Source organism: Nothoprocta perdicaria, unplaced genomic scaffold (assembly GCF_003342845.1).
Source record: "Nothoprocta perdicaria isolate Ctin4 unplaced genomic scaffold, notPer1 scaffold_331, whole genome shotgun sequence".
NCBI classification, from domain to species: domain Eukaryota; kingdom Metazoa; phylum Chordata; class Aves; order Tinamiformes; family Tinamidae; genus Nothoprocta; species Nothoprocta perdicaria.
The window spans coordinates 539,462-557,418 of record NW_020455568.1 but is presented as its reverse complement, the minus strand read 5'-3'; the positions used below and the strand labels follow the sequence as shown (position 1 = coordinate 557,418).

Here is a 17,957-nt window from a genome sequence, read left to right as displayed (position 1 = left end):
CCTAYTCCTGGCCATATTCCATATTCCAAACCCAGAGGTCTTTAATCTACACCATGGGGCATGGCCATAAGGGAAGTCTGGAGCTGGTCTGGCCGTGCCTGAAGAGCAGTCTGACACATCCCCACCTGGTCTAGAGTCCAGAAAAGATACTCCCAGGACAACATTGAGCCCGCACATGGAGAAATAACCGAATCGTTTGGCTGCAAATTACAGCTTTCTGGTTCCTATCTGTTCATGAAGGACAGGGGACACTAAAGGGAAACTGTCACTGTGCAGCTGTTGAGCCTAGCAAGGGGTATTCATTTGTTGAAATTACCCATCGCAGCATCACATCTTCATAGAAGTTTCACAGGATCACAGAATGCCTGAGGTTGGAAGGGACCTCTGGAGACAATCTAGTCCAATCCTCTGCTCAAGCAGGGTCATCTAGAGCCCAGGATTTCTTGGACAACCTCTTCCAGTGATCAGTCACCTACGCAAAAAAGTATTTTTTCTCACATTCAGACAGAACTCCTTGTGTTTCAGTTCATGCCTGTTGCCTCTTGTCCCATCTCTGGGCACCATGGTGAAGAGCTTGACCCCAGACTAAGCTTGCAGATTATTAGAACAGATCCACATTCATTTCCTTAGTTTCTACCACCAATATTGAGCAGATTCTATTTGCAGTTGCAGCACAACTTGCGATTTCCCATACATGTAATTCACAATATGCGACATATTGCCTAGTTTTAATGCAAAGAGAACTAGTACGAGTTTTTCTGTGTCATGCTTGGGTATCATTCCTGCCTAGCAAAAACGAGCAGTGCTAGATATCTGTAGCACAGGTCTAGATGTCTTTGGCACAGGTATCTCAACTCCATCTTTACTTCTGGGTCCAAATTATTTTGCCTGCAATGCTACACCCCTTTATTTGTACGTGGGAGAAAAGAMGAGAGAACTGCTGCATTGTGACATGGACAGCCCCTGTCCTGCACAGCATGGTCCTAACGATGGAGGGAAAGGGTCAGCTGCTTGCATAGGTTCCCAGTAAACCAATGCTCGTCCCCATGACATTGCATGCACAATTAGGTACGGACCCAAGTTAGATACTTTTGCTGTCTGCCCACATACACCCTGTGTGATGACGGTCAGCAACCTGGCTCTAGTCTTACTGGGGGGCAAACGGACCAAAAAACATTCTTTAAAATTGCATCTGTTAATGGATGTGCACCACAACCCTGCACCTTGACTCTTGAACTTTGACTAATGGTAGGATCCAACTCTGAAAAAGGGATTAAAAAACCCACAGATACATCCTCCTTACTTATTTAGGTGAGAATGTCTTACAACACAGGCAGAAAACCTGGAACTTAGGACTAAGTAGGCAGAAAGTCTTGAGACTTGGCCAAGCACTGTTCACACATATGACAAGGTCCAGTCAGCAATGCTTATTCACATAACCCGAGAGCAAAATCTCCCTGGAACCTGTGGCTCTCGGTGGCCTCTCAGGAGGCATCTCTCCGAGCGTGGGAAGGCGCCGTCAGCGCTCACACACGTGCGTGGCGGCTGGACACAGGGACGTTGCTGACAGACACGTGAGCTCATCGCGTCGCGCTCGGCCTCCAGCCCCGCTGCCGCYGCCACCATCGGGAAACATTCATGTCCCCTGTCAAAAGAGTAATGGACCGGTGTGACTAGGCTTGTTCAGTTCCATCTAATCACTGCTTGCTACCAAGTTCTGTCTTGTTTTCAGATGTTTGCTTGCTTACATGCTCCCTTTTTCCAGTAAAAATAAAAATAGCTTTCGGATCAGTTGAAAAGTTACTTCCTATTTAAAACAAACGTGAGGTTAATGTAAAAATTTCCAAACAACTTCCCGTTTGGGATGTTTTCCGTCCTGAGCCTCCGGTGGCTTTTTCAAGGGAAAGATGCAGCTTGGGCTGAGCAGGAGCAGGGCCTGCAGCCCGTCMGCTCCTCAAGGTGGGTCTGGGACGGAGCCCCCCGCTCCCCTCGCCGGTCCAGCGAGGACTGAGGTCACGGCACAACCCTCCTCCTCAGAGCAGGACCTCATGCCTTAGCAGCTCCTTGGCTCCTGCACGTGAGGGCTCCTCTCTGCTCCTCATTTCTAAAGTCACAGTCTCGCTCCTCCTCTTGAGCCCGAGGGAAGAGGAAAATATCAAGGAGGTGGCACAATCCAGTGCACAGAGGATGGAGGCTGCCCACTGACTGTCCTCTGGTCTGCAGCAAGGCGCTGCCTAACCCCAGCCCTATTTTTCCCACCCGTAGAAAGGGACCAGCAACAGCAACTCCTCTGCAAAGCCTTGCCCTGCATAACACCTCAGCGCTGTTATTTACAGACGCCTGCCTGTGCAGAGACACAGGACGTCCCCTGAAGCTCTTCAGTCACACCATATAAAATGTGGGACCTTCAGCCCCATAAATGCCAGCTTGTGGCCCTGGAGCAGAAGAGGAATGTCAGTGATTCACCCCAGGGTCACTGCTCGCCTCCTCCTTATAAACTCTGACTAGCAGGGGAATTAAACTTGAGAAGGCCTGATTTGAGGCAGGAGAAGGCAAGGAAATATATTTACCTGAGGAGAGAACATGAGATCAGTAGACCAAACAAGAGCCAAGTAATTGAACACTTACAACTCATCGCACTACACAGTATTACTATTGCAAATACAGCTGGACAGTTTTTCTTCTTGGCTACGTGACTCCATGTCCCTTAAAAACTGGTGGCTCTGCAGGTCTGTGTCCTATCTAGGGTTTATGCCCAGACAAAATCCAGCATGCCCAGCCTGAGCAGTGTGCCAAACACCCTGCCATCTATTCAGCGAAGCCTCTGCAATCCCTCACCCCTCCCTGCTGCTGAAAGGGGCCGGTGATTCAGCACCTCTGTTTGCTGTCATGCAGAATTGCCCTCTGCTCCCACGTTTCAGGCCCCTCCGAGCTGGGTTTGCACGCCGTAGGAACACGTCGGGCTGTTTTACTTGAAAGGTGCCTCCTTGGCAAGGCATCGCTGCAAGCCCGGAGCTGCGGGGAGCCTTCTGGCGAGTCCCACAAAATGCCTTTTATGGATTAATGTGGTGCACGCATTACATATTGGCTGAGATCGTCTGTTTGCTGTGGCAGGTTTCAGGGAAGGGCAGCTGCGATCAAAAGGGTTTAGAGGGGAGCGCAGCAGCAGGCACAGCCGTCTCCAGATTTAATGGATGTTAAGATCYGCACCAAAACTTGGCACTTTAGGTTTGCTTTGAAGGCATGAGTTATGGTCCTTTCCCCACAAGCAGGGGTAGGTGTATTTCAGCATATTCAGCATTCAGACRGTGCCAAAACTCGACCCTAAACAGCTCGTTGCTGTTGCTGCCCATGGCTTTAGCAGGCTGGTGTTAGAGAGGGAATGGCCAGTAACCCCAGGACRTCAGTGCATGGGATCAGATAGAGATGTTTATCTGGCCTCTTATGGGMCTAGGCCTGCTATGGCTTTGGTTTGTCTCTGCTGTCAGCTCAGACAGAAGCTATTGCTGGCTGTGCTGCCACTCRGAAGAAAATACCAGATTTCTTTCATTCAAGACAAATCGCAACCTGGCTAACAAAATGCAGAGCAATCCAGACCAGGGCTATCAATCACTTCGATTGGTTTTTACATTTCTTGAAGGTATAGAAAACCTTAATAAATATCAACTGCTGGATATTTCTGACACTGCAGAAATTTTGCAGGCTACTGGTGGAGCAGAAGTTAACCAGAACCCAGTGCAAATGCTGGAGCCTCAAGGCTGAGGAATGGAGAGGACCACAGGGAACTGAGTCCCAGCCAAGAGCACATAAACCACCCAGAGCCTCATGGCACTCAGGAACAGAGAGGGAAGTGAATAGCTGGGGAAGAGAAACTAGAGAGGCAAAGCTAGAGAAGAAAGGAATTAGCTAGCTCAGAACTGCAGTACTGGAAGACCATATAAMCCCAAATCATCTGTTCAAAGTAAAGTTAACTCTTTGCAAAGGAGATGGAATCAAACACCATCTTTCTGCAAGAGCAGTCTGTTATTAAACCCTTGACCCTGAATAGTGATCTGAAGTCCTTGTGATTAGTGATTTTTTTGTCACCTTAGAAGCAGCTCGTTGGACCCCAGCATGCATCTGAAGCACATACTKATGCACCTGACCAGAACAGCTTTCATCCCAAGACAGCCCAAGCTGGAGCTTGTTGTATAAAAAAAACAGGGGAGACCTAAGGACACCTGCAATGTAATCTTAACCCAAATACGTGCACAGACAAGAGCTCTGGAGAACCAGTGCTGGAGGAACATCTGCTGAAACAGCCCCACTGCCACCCCTCGCAGCCCGATCTCTCTCCTTGTGGTTCATACATGGGGCTTTCAGCACGGCTCATCGGCAAGTGCCCCAATATTTCCTTGTGCAGTATCAGCAAGGAAAACTGCCTACAGTAGTGAGCAAGCTCACGTTGCAGATGTCTGCCCCAACAGCRCAAATGCTGCACGTCCCCCCTGCCTCCCCCATCGCTAGCCGCTTTCCGTACGTGAATCAGTGCAAGATGCTCATTCTTTTCTGGCCTGTTTCAGATCCAGACTCATTTGCAAGAGCTCAACTGTCATCACATTTATTTTTCTTCCTCATGCTTTTCTTGGCCTGGCCTGCTGGGCAGTGATGGTATGTGGACACAAGGGACCCCAGATGTRTTATGAAATGACGCAGAGGCATCAATATTTTCACATTGAACGGATGGGGTTTTCTGCCGATCGCCAGCTCAGTGCAGTCAAGGTTGTTTAAGGGCTTGGGCAAGAAGGAAAGCAGTGRTGAAAAGCACGGAGGAAAGAAACGCCTAAATTCAGTGTTCTGCGGGAGACGATTTGGTTTTAGCAGGGCTGATTACGATACATGCTCTGAATGTGCTGCAAAGGTGGGATCCGAACCTGCCAAAAGACCTTCCTGCACTGGACCTGGAGCACATGGATATGGCCACAATGGCAAGCACAGAGCCAGAAGTGATATGCTATGACAAAAAGATGGTGAGAAAGGAGGGAATCTCCTCAAAGGTAGGTCTGGAACTCAGGTAGCCTGGTGGCGCGAAGACCATTGGCAGCAGTTGAGGGCAGTCTGCTCAAACCTCACAAAGAAGCTTAAAACCTTTCTCTCTCACAGGGCCTGTGGAGTGGCTGGAATAAAAACACCGTAAGCGTGTCCCGGAAAGCTCTGTGGGTTTCAGTCATGGTGAGCGAGCCCAGGCTGTGATGGGACGAGTATGGCTCAGCCCAGGTGCTGTTGTGCTCGTCTTTGTGTAGACACAGAGACACATCCAACCCTAGACGTGAAGACAGTAAGGAGCTTGGGAGACCAGCACTCTCACCTGCCCTAGCAACCTGGAGGYCTCTAACAAGGCTCTGCTGTCACCAAGCAGACACCCTGTGCACCACCGCTGCAAAAGGCCAGCATTGAAGTATTTCCCATGTCTCATGTTCTTATTTAACCATATCAACCAGTTTTTAATGGCTGCCAAAAAGCACTGTGGCATATATATGAATATATTTTAATCACTGGGGCAATATTGGCACATCCTTGTCCAAACTGCAGGAGAATAGCTGCCCTATAACTAAATAAAAGCAAAACTTCATGAAAATATTTATCTTGACTTTGAGGCCTGCATTGCAAGGCATTTTCTCTCTAAAGAGGAATTGATATTCATATACCTGCTGATCTTCTAGGAGCTCTCAACTGAGCAGGAGAATAAGGTGTGAGCCATGTGATGCTTTAGCTGTAGCACACCCTGGATTTTTAAACCAAGCACCCTGATGTGGTTCCTTTTGGTATACTTATATAAGGAGGTCTTTCAAARCCTCTGATTGTCTGGTTTTCACATGTTCTGTGACATCGGGGAAGGGCAACTGAGGTTGCGCAGCCTTCTAGTGCGGTTCATAGACACATTAACACCAAAGATGGGAGAGAGCATTCCTATAGAGGAATAACCATCAAGCGGAAAGGAGACAAATGCAAGCCAGAAACAGAAGCCTATCGAAAATATAATTAATAAAAGAGAACAATTACACTGAAAAGTCTCTTTCAAACTCATGCAAAGCCAGGGATATATTGCAGCACTTGGCCTGCTTGCAGCGAGAGGTGTCATAAATTGCTACGTGCCATCACAGGGCGCAGGGCAGTGTGAAACCACCAGCGCGTGTTGGAAGGAGCTTGTGCCCAAAGCCAGGCCTTTCTGGCAAATACTGAGAATTTCTCATTCCTGTTGAAGCTTTCTATGTCTTTCAGCAAGGCAGACTCRGAGCTCTACAGGAAGGCACCGAACATCACCCGCTTCGCAGAAGAAAATTCTTCCCCTTCCCGAGCAGGGACTTTCTTTAAATATTCAAATAATAACTATATCATTCCTGCTAAAAAGGCATCTGAGTTCCCTCCGGCACACAGAAAAGCAGCCATCCTGTGAACAGCAGGACAAGAGCGACCTGTGTTCCTACGCGTACGTGGCTCTCTGTGCATCGATTTTAGAATTAAATTAGGCTAGGATTTCAGTCATCTCTGCCCATGCCTATAAAATTCCTCTCTTGTTCCTTTTACAACCCTCCTCTCAGGTTAAGTTGGCTGTGGCATGGGAGCTGCGTGTGCGGGAATGGGGCCAGACTGATTAGAAGCAAATCTGAGACTGTCCAAACCTCAGTGGGTTTAATTATGCTTTTTATTTTTCCCTCTCATCTGCCAATTTCCCAGAAGGGAACAAAATTTTATTATTTAGTTATTTACCTTCCTGTCAAGTTTGCTTGAAATCAGCCAGCATGTACAAGTGTGAGAAGGGGCCTGAGGACATGCAGAGACACATGCACTCGACCAGCTGCCTGTCAAGCGCTGTTTCCTTCCCTTCCTTTTCCCCAGGCACCCTCTGTGGACCTGAAACACAGGGAAATTCTTCTCATACTGGGTGAAGCTTTTGCACCAAGAGCTCTGGTCTCACAAAACTCTCCCGGTTGTAACTGCTCCTGCAGCACCCGAGGTCAGCAGCATCTTCAGACGCTGTAAAATGTTATTTCTTCCTCTTTATCTAGCAAGAGCTTTTTTTGTGCAGGGAATGTATACAGCGTGCACCTAATTTCTGCCCAAGTGTAAGAAGTGGCAGGTTAATTTCTGCACGTTCCCCCTTCCTGGATGCACTCCTCTTGCCCCACTGCCATTCTTGGGCTGCTAATGTGGTTACCCTGATGCTGTAAGCCCCTCTCCTAATGCACAATGTCTTTTCTTCCTTATGAAGCACCCGGGTCAAACGCTTCTGTGCAGGCTCCCTCTCCAAAACCTAATGCTTCACATCGCCTCAGTTCRTGAAGCGGGAATGTTTCTCATCCAGATTTCCTAAGGAGATGCAACTCCACATCTCTGTTCTTCCAGTTCTTAAAARCAAACAAACAAAAAATTGCACTTGGACAGTTTAAAATAAATTGCTTGTTGATGGGAAGGCAGGCTCACAGACCCAGATGCTGAGGGTGACAGACAGCAAAGCAAGACTAGAGCAAGGAGTTTCCCAGGCATCCCCAGCTCACAACAGTCAGTGGGCTGGAAATTCACTGATTTGGAGACTGTATCAGAGTCTAGAACCCCAGACAAGAATTTGTTAACTCATGCCCCAGGATCCTCGAAACTGGATTGCTCTCCTTGCTACAGAAAGGGAAAAATACCTCTCGGCACACTTGCCAGTGTGACCAGGGCTGGGCCTTAGGACAACCCGTCCCTAATCCAGATTTGAAGTCTGGTTTTCACAGCAATGCTCATCATCCAGACRCTCTCCCTGCCATCTGCTTGCTTATGTTAGCTCACAGTATGGGATTTTAATTTACTTTTACCCCCCCGCTTCGGCAAGCAATGTCACTTTGCTTAAATCCAGTTTACTCATCTTGACTCAAAAAAAAATGGCAGAGGGAAAATTTCTCCTTTAGTTAGTGGCTCGTGCCTGCTTTACCAGAAAAATACTGAATCCMGTAATATTCGGCATAAGACTGCAGAAAGGAAGCAGGAAGTAAATCAGCARTGTTGTTCCTCAAAGATATTACATCAAAGATGAGGATAAAGAGCCTATTAGCCATTTAACGGCTCTCTTTCCTAATTAACTCAAAAAGGAGGCTCTGAATGTCCAGTTGTTGTTTCTGTTCCCGGACTTTGCTTGCTTGAACGGAAAGGCGTGGGGATGAGGATGGCTTTCAGGTGGTTCCATGGTGTAATGGTTAGCACTCTGGACTCTGAATCCAGCGATCCGAGTTCAAATCTCGGTGGAACCTATTGCCCACACCATGGGTGGAACCTATTGTCCGCGGCCCTGGTCAACAGGGCCGGTCCCAAGCAGCTGGAGAGTTGCCAGGGTCACGCCTGTMTACAAGAAGGGCTGGATGGAGGATTCAGGGAACTACAGGCCTGGATCAAGCCCTGTGTTGAAGGGTTCCTGAAAGACAGGTCCTGTCTCACCAGCCTCACCTCCTCCTATGAGCAGGGGACCTGTGTCTACTYGGACTTGAGAAAGGCCTTTGACACAGTTCCCCAGTGCCTTCTCCTGGAGAACCTGGCAGCCCATGGCTTAGACAGGTGGACTCTTTGCTGAGTGAACAACTGCCTGGGTGAGGGCCAGGTCCAGAGAGAGATAAGCAGTGTTCCCCTGGGGGAACACTTGTCTTTAACAACTTTAATTTTGTTGCYGTTAATAACTGCTGTTTTGTTGCAGTTAATAACTGCTGGGGACAGTTCTCTAACATCTTTATCAGCTATCTAGGTGAGGAATTGAGGGCACTCTCAGCAAATTTGCAGATGACACCAACCTGGGAGGAAGAGTTGATCTACTYGAGGGTAAGAAGGCTCTGCAGTGCCTCTGCAGAGGGCTCCGGACAGGCTGGTCCCAGGGCTGAGACCAACGGCATGAGGTTCAGGCAGGCCCAGGGCCGGGTCCTGCACCCGGCCACAGCAGCCCCTGCAGCACTACCGGCCTGGGCAGAGCAGCCGGAGAGCTGGGACAGGAAAGGTCCCAGGGGAGCTGGTTGACAGGTGGCCAACAGGGAGCCCAGGGGCCAAGGAGGCCAAGGGCAGCCTGGCCCGTGTGTGCAATGGTGCAGCCAGCAGAGGAGGGACTGGATCCCGTCCCTGTGCTGGGCGCTGCTGAGGCCGTCCCGCGAGCCCTGGGGCCAGTTTGCGCCCTCGCTGCATGGAGGTGTTGGAGYGGGTCCAGAGGAGGGCAACGGAGCCCAGAGCTTATGAGGGGCGGCTGAGGGAGYTGGGATTATYTRGTGTGGAGAAGAGGCTCAAGAGAGACCTTATTGCTCTCCACAGCTGCCTGTGGTGAGGTAAGGGTCAATCTCCTCTCCAGAAGAACCACCAATAGGAGAAGAGGAAATGACCTCAAGTTGGGCCAGGAGAGGTTCAGGTTAGGTATTAGGAAAAAAAAAAAAAATCTACACAAGAAGAGCAGTCAAGCATTGAAACAAGCTGCCCAGGGAAGTGGTAGAGCCATCATCCTTGGCTTGAACCTTCTTGGTTCAAGAAACATTTAGATGAGGCACTTAGGGACGTGGTTTAACAGGCATGTTGCTAAAGGGCTTATGGTTGGACTCAGTGATCTTGAAGGTCTTTTCCAGCCATAATGATTCTGTGGTCATCCATTACTTCACAGAGCACCATCTGACACCCCAGGACCACAAACCACCCAGAGACCACCAGGTGGAAAGAATCTGAGCTGCTTCATTCGCCCTTGTCCCAAGCCAGGATTAACTCCACATAACCTATTCAAGCTGGGTCAGCCCATGGCCCAAAGCAGTCAGCTCCCTTGTCCTGCTCCCCTKGCTGTTCCAGGGGAGAAACCAAGATCTACACCAATGATGGGAAAAGTTACTGCCTTCCAGCTGGGATGCTCAGCTCCCAGCAGGGCCCCACGCTATTGTGGGGACACTGCCTCCGCATTTCCACTTTTCATCAAAACGGCCCATTCCACACACTCAGGCTGGAACACGTCCCAGGCAGCCAGGTTCCTTTTTCTCACGGAAAGAAGAAACATCATTTTTTATATCATGCAAATGAGAGACTAGATCAGTGTGTAACACAAACAGACAACCCATTTTTCACCTATAATTGTTTCTTTGTCGTATTAATAAAAATATGGTGTATATTATGGTTAATGAATATGTAAATGAGAGATGATTAATAACTCATTTGTAGAGTTATGTAGTTTCTGTGCGCCTCATCTCCTCTATTCAACATCCTTCCAAATCCCTTCTTGTAGGACCTGGACAACCGTCAAAAGGACTCAGTTCCCCGTCACAGTGAAATAGGAGGACAAATATTGTCAAAATTAAAGATCAAAATTATGTCCAAATCATTTGTTTTCCCTGCTCTTCAGGTGCATCTATTCCCTGAATAAGGTAAATCTTCAGACACTCAATAATGTGGGCATAAAGGTTTGGGATACACATTGCAGCTGGATAAATAAACCCCCAGACCAAAGCACGCTCCCTCGGGGCAACCACTGTGTGTGAGCATGGGCCAGTTGAAGGTTTTTTCATTGAAAAGTTCTTTTAATAGGCGACTTTTTTATCCTTTATGAAATCCATGTCTATGGGCAACATCCTTTTTTGACAATATTATGGAATTTGGGGTTTAATCTGGAAGCTCTCTTCAGAAAACATCAGACAGTGAAATGCGTCCCTGCTTCCCTCTCCCTCACCGGTTTTGCACAAAGTCCTCCTCTCTGCACTGACTTTCCTGTACGGACCCTTTTTAAATCATATTCTACTCTCTGCAGCACTGAGAGCACTACATTAACACCACCAAAACCATCAGCTTTGCCATGGAAAAAATTTATTTCCTGAGAGCTGGTGGGTGATATTTGTTCAATGAGCTGGCATGCTGACCACCTTTGAACCCCACATCAGCCCCAGGGGACCACTTTGGGCTCCTTTCCACCTCCTGCATCCCCATACACATCCATCAGCAAGACTATAACCTGTCTGGTGAAGCAAGGAGCAGAGACACCACAACTTGACATCTTCCACAGGGTGCAGAGCCAGCATTTGCACTGGGGATGTGAGATTATGCCCAGGGCCTTCAGAGCAGCTGGGCTGCCAGAGCCAAAATCCTACAGTTTGCTTTTCTGGGGCATGAAGCTACATTTAACAGGTAGCTGCAGCCCAAAAATGAGGGTTTCTCTTTTTGCTCTTTTTGGGTTTCACCTCTGAGGTGAAGCAGGTTTGAAGTCCATCACAGAAAGCAAGACTGAGGGCTCACACATCCTTACCTTTTCTTCTTAGAGAGGCAAGTATCTGGTGGGATGGAACTTCAGGAACACACAGGATTTCCCAACAAAGACACCAGACTCCTGAGTCTGCAAGAAACAGCTTCCTYCACAGCAGCTAGTGATCAGAAATATATAGCATGGCTATCTATCCTGATAAGCCTCTATCAGCTGTGGAGGCTGTGCAGGAGGACCACAGCCTACCTGATGCCAGGTGGTTCTTAAATGAAGATTTTTCCTGACTCCTCCTGAGTTTTGCTCACCTGTGGCTAATATGGAATGGGATTGAGGTATGGTCCAGAGAAAGGGAGTGAAAGGGAGACCAAGGATTGCTCAAAACCCATGGCCCTCATCCCTACCAGCTTCCATGGCRAGATTAACGTTGTACCCTTCTTCCTGCCCACAAAGAACAAGCACAACTCAGCTCAGTGCTGCATAGAGCAAAGTTAGGCCAAATCCTGCCATTGCTTTTCTTACTGGTTTCAGCTTGGTTGAGGAAGCCACTCTCCAGGTCTCCAGTGCACCCACAGCAAACTCAGAACCTCTGTGCAGGGAGTCGATAGTCCCAGGGAGGTGCTGAGGACAGGCTGCTGCGTGAGCGCAAGAGGAAACAGCCCATATATTCCCATATATTATTTTCACTCCAACATTTATTTAGCGCTTGTGTAACTTTGCAGTGGTGCAGGTCAGCCCTCTAACRCATGCTTTTTTGTAGGGGTGTAATATCCACACCAAGGCCCTCCTGCAGCCGATCAGCACAGGCCACACAGGCAGGAGAACTGRGATCAAAGGAAATTTCCCCTTGTCTTGCTACAATTAGGTGGGTTAAACCTGGCAGAAATTGGGCCCGTAGCTGTGTCCTGGATGGCAGTTTCTGCACATGGATTCTGCAGAGYGCTAAGAGGCAGCTGGACTGGTGAGGGGCTTGGTTGTCCTCCCGGCATCCCGGCTTGGATGTCCTCCCGGCTCCTCGGGAGCAGCAGACGAGTTGCTTGGTGCCTGCCGGGACTGTGAACTCTTTGTGCGTGCCGTGATGCTCAACTGCAAGGACAAACGCACCCTCTCGTGGCAGCAGCTCTGCCTGCAAAGAGCTGGCGCGAAGGCTCCGTGTTTCCTCCACACAGCAGGAGTGAGCGGGAAGAGGCACTGGATGCAGGGGTTGGACTCAGCTCATCTCCTGAAAACCCACAGGTCTGAGACCCTTCCCCAGACTGGAAGAGGATTCTTGTTGGAATTCCTGCTGGGTCTAGCACTTTGGGTGCATTGCTGAATTGAGTATGCACAACCTGAAGGACTAGGGTTATCTTTAAAGACTCTAGAGCAAGGAATACTCTTCCGTTGGGGCTTTATTTCCATACAATTGCTTTGCTTCCACAGAGTAGGTTTCCACAGGTTTTGATTTTGAATGAATATTCAGAGTCATGTTGACAGTAAACCTCCCAAGGAGCACTTGCAGCTACACCTTTCCTCTTCATCCCAGAGTAATTAGATCCCTGCACAAAGCTCTTGGCCTTTTCCTAGCCTTCAATTTCTCCTGTCTCCTGTGTCACAGGCTTATCACAGACCTCAAAATAGTTGTTTTCTGCAGCTCCCAGAGGCAGGTATCTCCTCAAGAAGCCCATCTTTCTCTAAATAACAAAAACACATTTCTAGTCCTTATGGAGGCAAGCTGGAAAACATGATTTCTCCCAAAATGGGGCTCTCAATAACTTCCATTAGCGTGAAGGGATGTGATGGGTCCAGCTCTCTCTGTGACTCCTGGGCTTGCTGCCACGTGGGACACAGCAGACATGGGTGGCCCTGGATCCTCCACAGCAAGCGCAGGGGCAACAGGCACAGGCTCTCACTTGGTTCAGTGYTGCTGTCTGCAGCTCACCCTGGCTGATATTTTCTCATATATTCCCATTTCGTTCCGACAAGGAGAAGAGGAGGGACTGTCACCCCRTTATTTCCTGAGGATTTTGGCCTGAGAGCAACCCAAAGGTCCCAAACAACTGAAGGAGATGATAGAGAGCATGAATAGACACGGTGGGAAGGTTTCTCCTCAAACTTGATTTAAGCTTCTCAGAGATAAGGGCGGATAGAGGAGCACATCAGGGCTTATTTACAGTTTGCAGAGGACAGCCCTTCCCACCCCGGCGCCATGCATAATGCATGCGGTTTCCAAAGCCCAAGGGAAGCCCACAAGAACTCGACCTGCAAGTCTCCACTCACCAGCAAACTAAGCAAGCAATAGAAGCACAGGAAGGAAAAAGATCTTTTGGTTGTTTCTGTTCAAGGTTGTTTCTCATTGAGGGGGGGAAAAATAAAATGGGTTTTGAYTTGGCACACCGCTTTCTGCTCACGAGCAGTTCTCCCAAGCATCCCAAGCAGCTCTGTGCAACCAGATAGGCTGAACTGGAGCGGAGCAGGGTGGTGCAGGCTGTCCCCTGGGCCGAGCTTTGCATCCTGCTGAGCTAAGAGCCCCGCGATGCAGCAGACTCAGCCCAAGCCAAGGACTGAATATCCTGGGCGAGACTAGACGGACAGAAATTCAGCGGCCGAGGAGGGCGCGCGTTTTCCATCAAAATGGGAATTTGCTTCGAGCAGGCGCATCGATGGAAATCACAATTTTTGCGAGAAGAAGGGAAAGCTCATCATTAATTGTTTGTTCCACTTTTTCATTTAAAGCAACAGACTTCATTAAAATCAATGTTGGTTACAAAAAGAACAACAGCAACAACAACAACAACAAAATTGAAAAAAYAGACATTTCTTTTGTTTTCTGTAACCCAAACCAGAAGATTTTGACTGGAAAATTTTTGAAAACCAACTGCTTTGCTTAGGAAACCAAGAACAAAAGGGAAATTGCTGCAACGACTAAAATAAATATTTTGCTCCAGCTTGCTAAGGAAGAACCCTGACATCTGTCAGTTGGCCACAGTCCCTCTTTTGTCCCTTCGGTCATGCTGATTTGCTGACCGATACACCTCAACYCGCCCTAGACTTGCCCGCTGGAGGCGTGCTGCAATCTCAGCCAGCCCTGTGCTATTATCACAACCCTTCCGATGCTCCGGCACCAGCGGAGACGCATCTGCCTTCCCAGCTGCATCTTTCTTCCCAATGGAGTTAAGCAGCGCGCTCTGATGGCCACCACTCTGGTTTGCCCAGACCCATAGAAATAAAAYAAAAAATAAATAAAAGAGGAAAGCCAAGATCTTAAGTTAGCTATTGATTTTCAATTTGGACAAAGTGTCATTCCAAAGCCAAACAATTCCTCATTAATGCACCTTTGGTGAATCCAGTGCTTTTCCAATCAATTAACACATAAATAATTAAAGCAGCATCTTAGAATAAAATGCTCTGTCCAGAGCAGGCCGGTGATGGGTGAATTATGGGACATTAATTCATACCTAGTTTTCTTAATGGACCTTGACCCTTGGCCTGGCGTCTCGCAACAAGAAGCGTGGATTAATTTGACGTATTTTACGCACTATCAACTCTCCTCACGTAAATGGAGCACAGSCCCCCAAACGGGCACCCCAGGAGCCCACGGCACTGGGAGTCACCTCTGCCACAGCCCCGCGGGGCTGGAGGGTGCCTGCATGGGGCATCCCGAGGCTCCGGTGCCACCTTGGAATGTCTCGTGTGAACTCCTGGGGCACCCAGCTTTCCTCCCCATCTGCTCATGCTACATCCGTGTCTTTCTCCCATTGCAGCCCTGGGCTTTTGCTTAGCCCAGGGAACAGGATGTGTAGTCTGGAGATCTCTTTGCGTGACGGAAAATGCCATAAGGTTCCTTGTGTTGCCAGGATCTCACCTCGCACCTTGGTCTGGCCCCTTCGCAGGGTCTAGGCATGGGTTCCTTTGGAGCCTAGATGGTTTCTCAGAGGTTCCCACCACAYCCTGACCCTGTCCATGCACACCCTGTCCCACAGCTCAGGACGCTCAGAGGAACGGGGAGCAACAGCAGCCCACGGCTCTGCAGCTGTTGAGGTGGGACCCTGCGTTGGCCATCGTGGGAAGATCAGAGGTCCAGCTTCAGTGCAGGACAAAGCTGAGACCTCCAGCTTGTGCAGGAACCATGCTGGCTTTGGGAAGGAAGGACCAGAAAAGAGCAAGCAGACCTGCTGCTCCCCAGCCTCCCAGCTCCCTCCTGCTCTTTCTCCAAGCAGAGACCCAGCCTTGCTCTGCTGCCTCCTCCACTCCTCATGGATGGGTGGAAGGTGGAGAGAAGGGAAGCTGTGAGGACACAGCTCTGTTCAGGCTGTTTGAGGTGGTCACGGAGCACTGAGGCTTGTATGCTGGTATGATGTTCATYCCCAACCCTTCCTGGGCAGCAGTTTCACACAAGTGCCCAGGACAAACCATCAGAGACAGCACCAGCATGGGGAGGTCTCACGCTCTGGGCCACGTCCCCTTATCAGAGGATGTTTCAAGGAAAAGGATGCAAATTCTAAAATCTGGGCTCTGAACATGTCTGTGCTCCTACGCTCCCAGATGAGCTTTAATTAAGAGGTAAAATTATTAAAGCTGCAAGTTATTATAGCCTCAGGACCCCGGCCCAGTGATATGAAGCAGATGGTCGGGGGGTAAGCGAAAGCCCTTTAATAAAGAAGCGTTTGCAATTCATGAGCATTAATTATGTCCACTTCTCTCATTTTAAAATGTTATGGTTGTCAGGCCTGGTATTGTGCRGAAAGCAAGCATGATGTATTAGGCAAACCCCTTCTGGTTCAGGACATATTCTTTGTGCGATGAAAATTAAAAGTATTATCTCCCAGCAGATAGAGCGATTAGAACACTTAAGCACTGGGCTTCCCCTCCCGTCATCAGCTTTTCCCTCTCCATCTCCTTTGCAGGTGTCCAGCTCCGAGTGCTGCGGGATGGCGCCGGGCTGCGGGGTGGCAGCATGGAGCATCCCTCCGGCCGGGACCGCCGCGCGAGGGCCCCGGGGTGCTCAGGGCATCTGTTTGACGGGCAACTTGTGCCACCCTGGGCAAGTCGTTTATCTCCCGCTTCACCCCTGCCCGTGCCATCTATTATTAATAGGGCCAGAGCATGTAAAACAAAGAGCTCAGGAGAGGGTTGAGCCTGGCTTAGCTCCTTGCTTGGAGGGACTTTGCCATCACCATCTATGCTCCTCCCTGCCTGACTCCGTGGTGTGCAGGGTTACGGTTGGTCACGCGTGCCGTGGTGCCAGCCCTCGGGGTCTCGGTGCGACATCCCTCCTCAGACACGGGCTCCGGATGGACCTGCATGCGGCCAGCRCAGCCCTGACCGCGAAAGGCAGGTCAGGTCTAGGAGAAAGCAAAGGGGACATCACAGGGTACGGCAGAAAGCCAGCCCAGACCTCCCAGTTCCACGCTTGTGTTTGCAGCRCAGGCAGCACCCACCGAACTCCCTCTCCTGGGTAGCAAAGCAGCCCCAGTGCCAAGGACCAAGCACTGGGGCCCTGAGTAAAAAACTGGGAGCACCCAGCGCCCAAACAGGCATGAAACCTCAGGCAAGAGCAGCTCGAGCCCCACGGTTCCTTTTGACTGCTCAGCTTCACAGCTAGAAAAGCTTCTCCCTGCATTTCCCTAGGCAGGGACTGAGGCTTTGCAGGCAGGAGAAGCCTCTCCCCGTTCCTGGTGCGACGAGGCTGGTGGGAAAGCGCCAGGGGTATTAGTCTGCTCAGACGGACAGGCTGCTTCCCAGCCCTGGAGGGCAGCAGATAACCCAGAGTGACCYGAGAGCACCAAACCGCTGCCCTCCCACCGACAGCTTTGCCCACCGCGCAGCCTTGTTTAAGGACAACACCGTTTACATTTGTAGAGATTTATTAGCTCTTTTTGTGCTGAGTTAAGGCCCATTTTGGGGCTGCTTGATTTTTGCAGGCGTCAGTGTGAGAGACACTTGGGACTGGAAGASACGAGGGAGACGTCGGTGGAAGCCCACAGAGCTAGCTGAGCAGCAGGCGTGGGAAGAGGGTGAATAGTCCTGGGAATAGACTTATTTCCCATTGGAAAAAAAAAAAAAAAAAGAAGAAGGAACAAACTTAGGATTTCCATCCGAGCCCTTCCTCTGGGCCAGGGATGCAGGGAGCTGCAATCCCTGATGGAAACCACATCTGAGAGCCCTCCCAAGGGCTGCATGGGCAGCAACACAAGCCAGCCCACATCGGGGTTTGGAGATGAGGAGTCTGTGCTGGGAACAGGTACGGATGGAGATTCCTCTAAGCAGAGGGTCTCAATGTGCTGCCTTGAGACCTTCRTGCTCCAGGGGCTCTTGCCTCTGCTTTACAGGTGGGGAAACCGAGGCAGCACAGGCTTGCACACAGCAAGCAAATGCTGCTTTGAAGGAGACCTGGTCAAACTAACCCAGAGGCTGCGTGGGCTCTCAGCTCTGCTCAGATGAGCTGTCTCACCCCMCGACACTTCCTTCTTCCCCGGGGGGAATAGGCAGGTCATGCAGCCATGAGGGTCCTACGCAGGGCTGGGGCCAGAGACTGGAAACAGCCCAGCCCCGCTCTGCTGCAACTGGGGGGCAATTTCCCATCCGTGCAGAAAACGTGGTACGGAGGGAATTCCTTGGTGCAGTGCTTCAGGGTCACATTCTGCAGGATGTAAATAGAAACTAAGAGAAAAGAGGAAAAAAGAAAAGAGGAAAAAAGAAAAGAGGAAAAAAGAAAAGAGGAAAAAAGAAAAGAGGAAAAAAGAAAAGAGGAAAAAAGAAA

The 17,957-nt window shown here is 49.7% G+C and overlaps 1 non-coding gene across 1 annotated transcript; it reads left to right on the top strand.

Annotated features, from left to right (window-relative positions):
- The first annotated feature begins 8,198 nt into the window (after positions 1–8,198).
- TRNAQ-CUG lies at positions 8,199–8,270 on the top strand. The gene has a single exon. It is a non-coding gene; the product is annotated as a tRNA-Gln (tRNA).
- Positions 8,271–17,957: the final 9,687 nt, after the last annotated feature.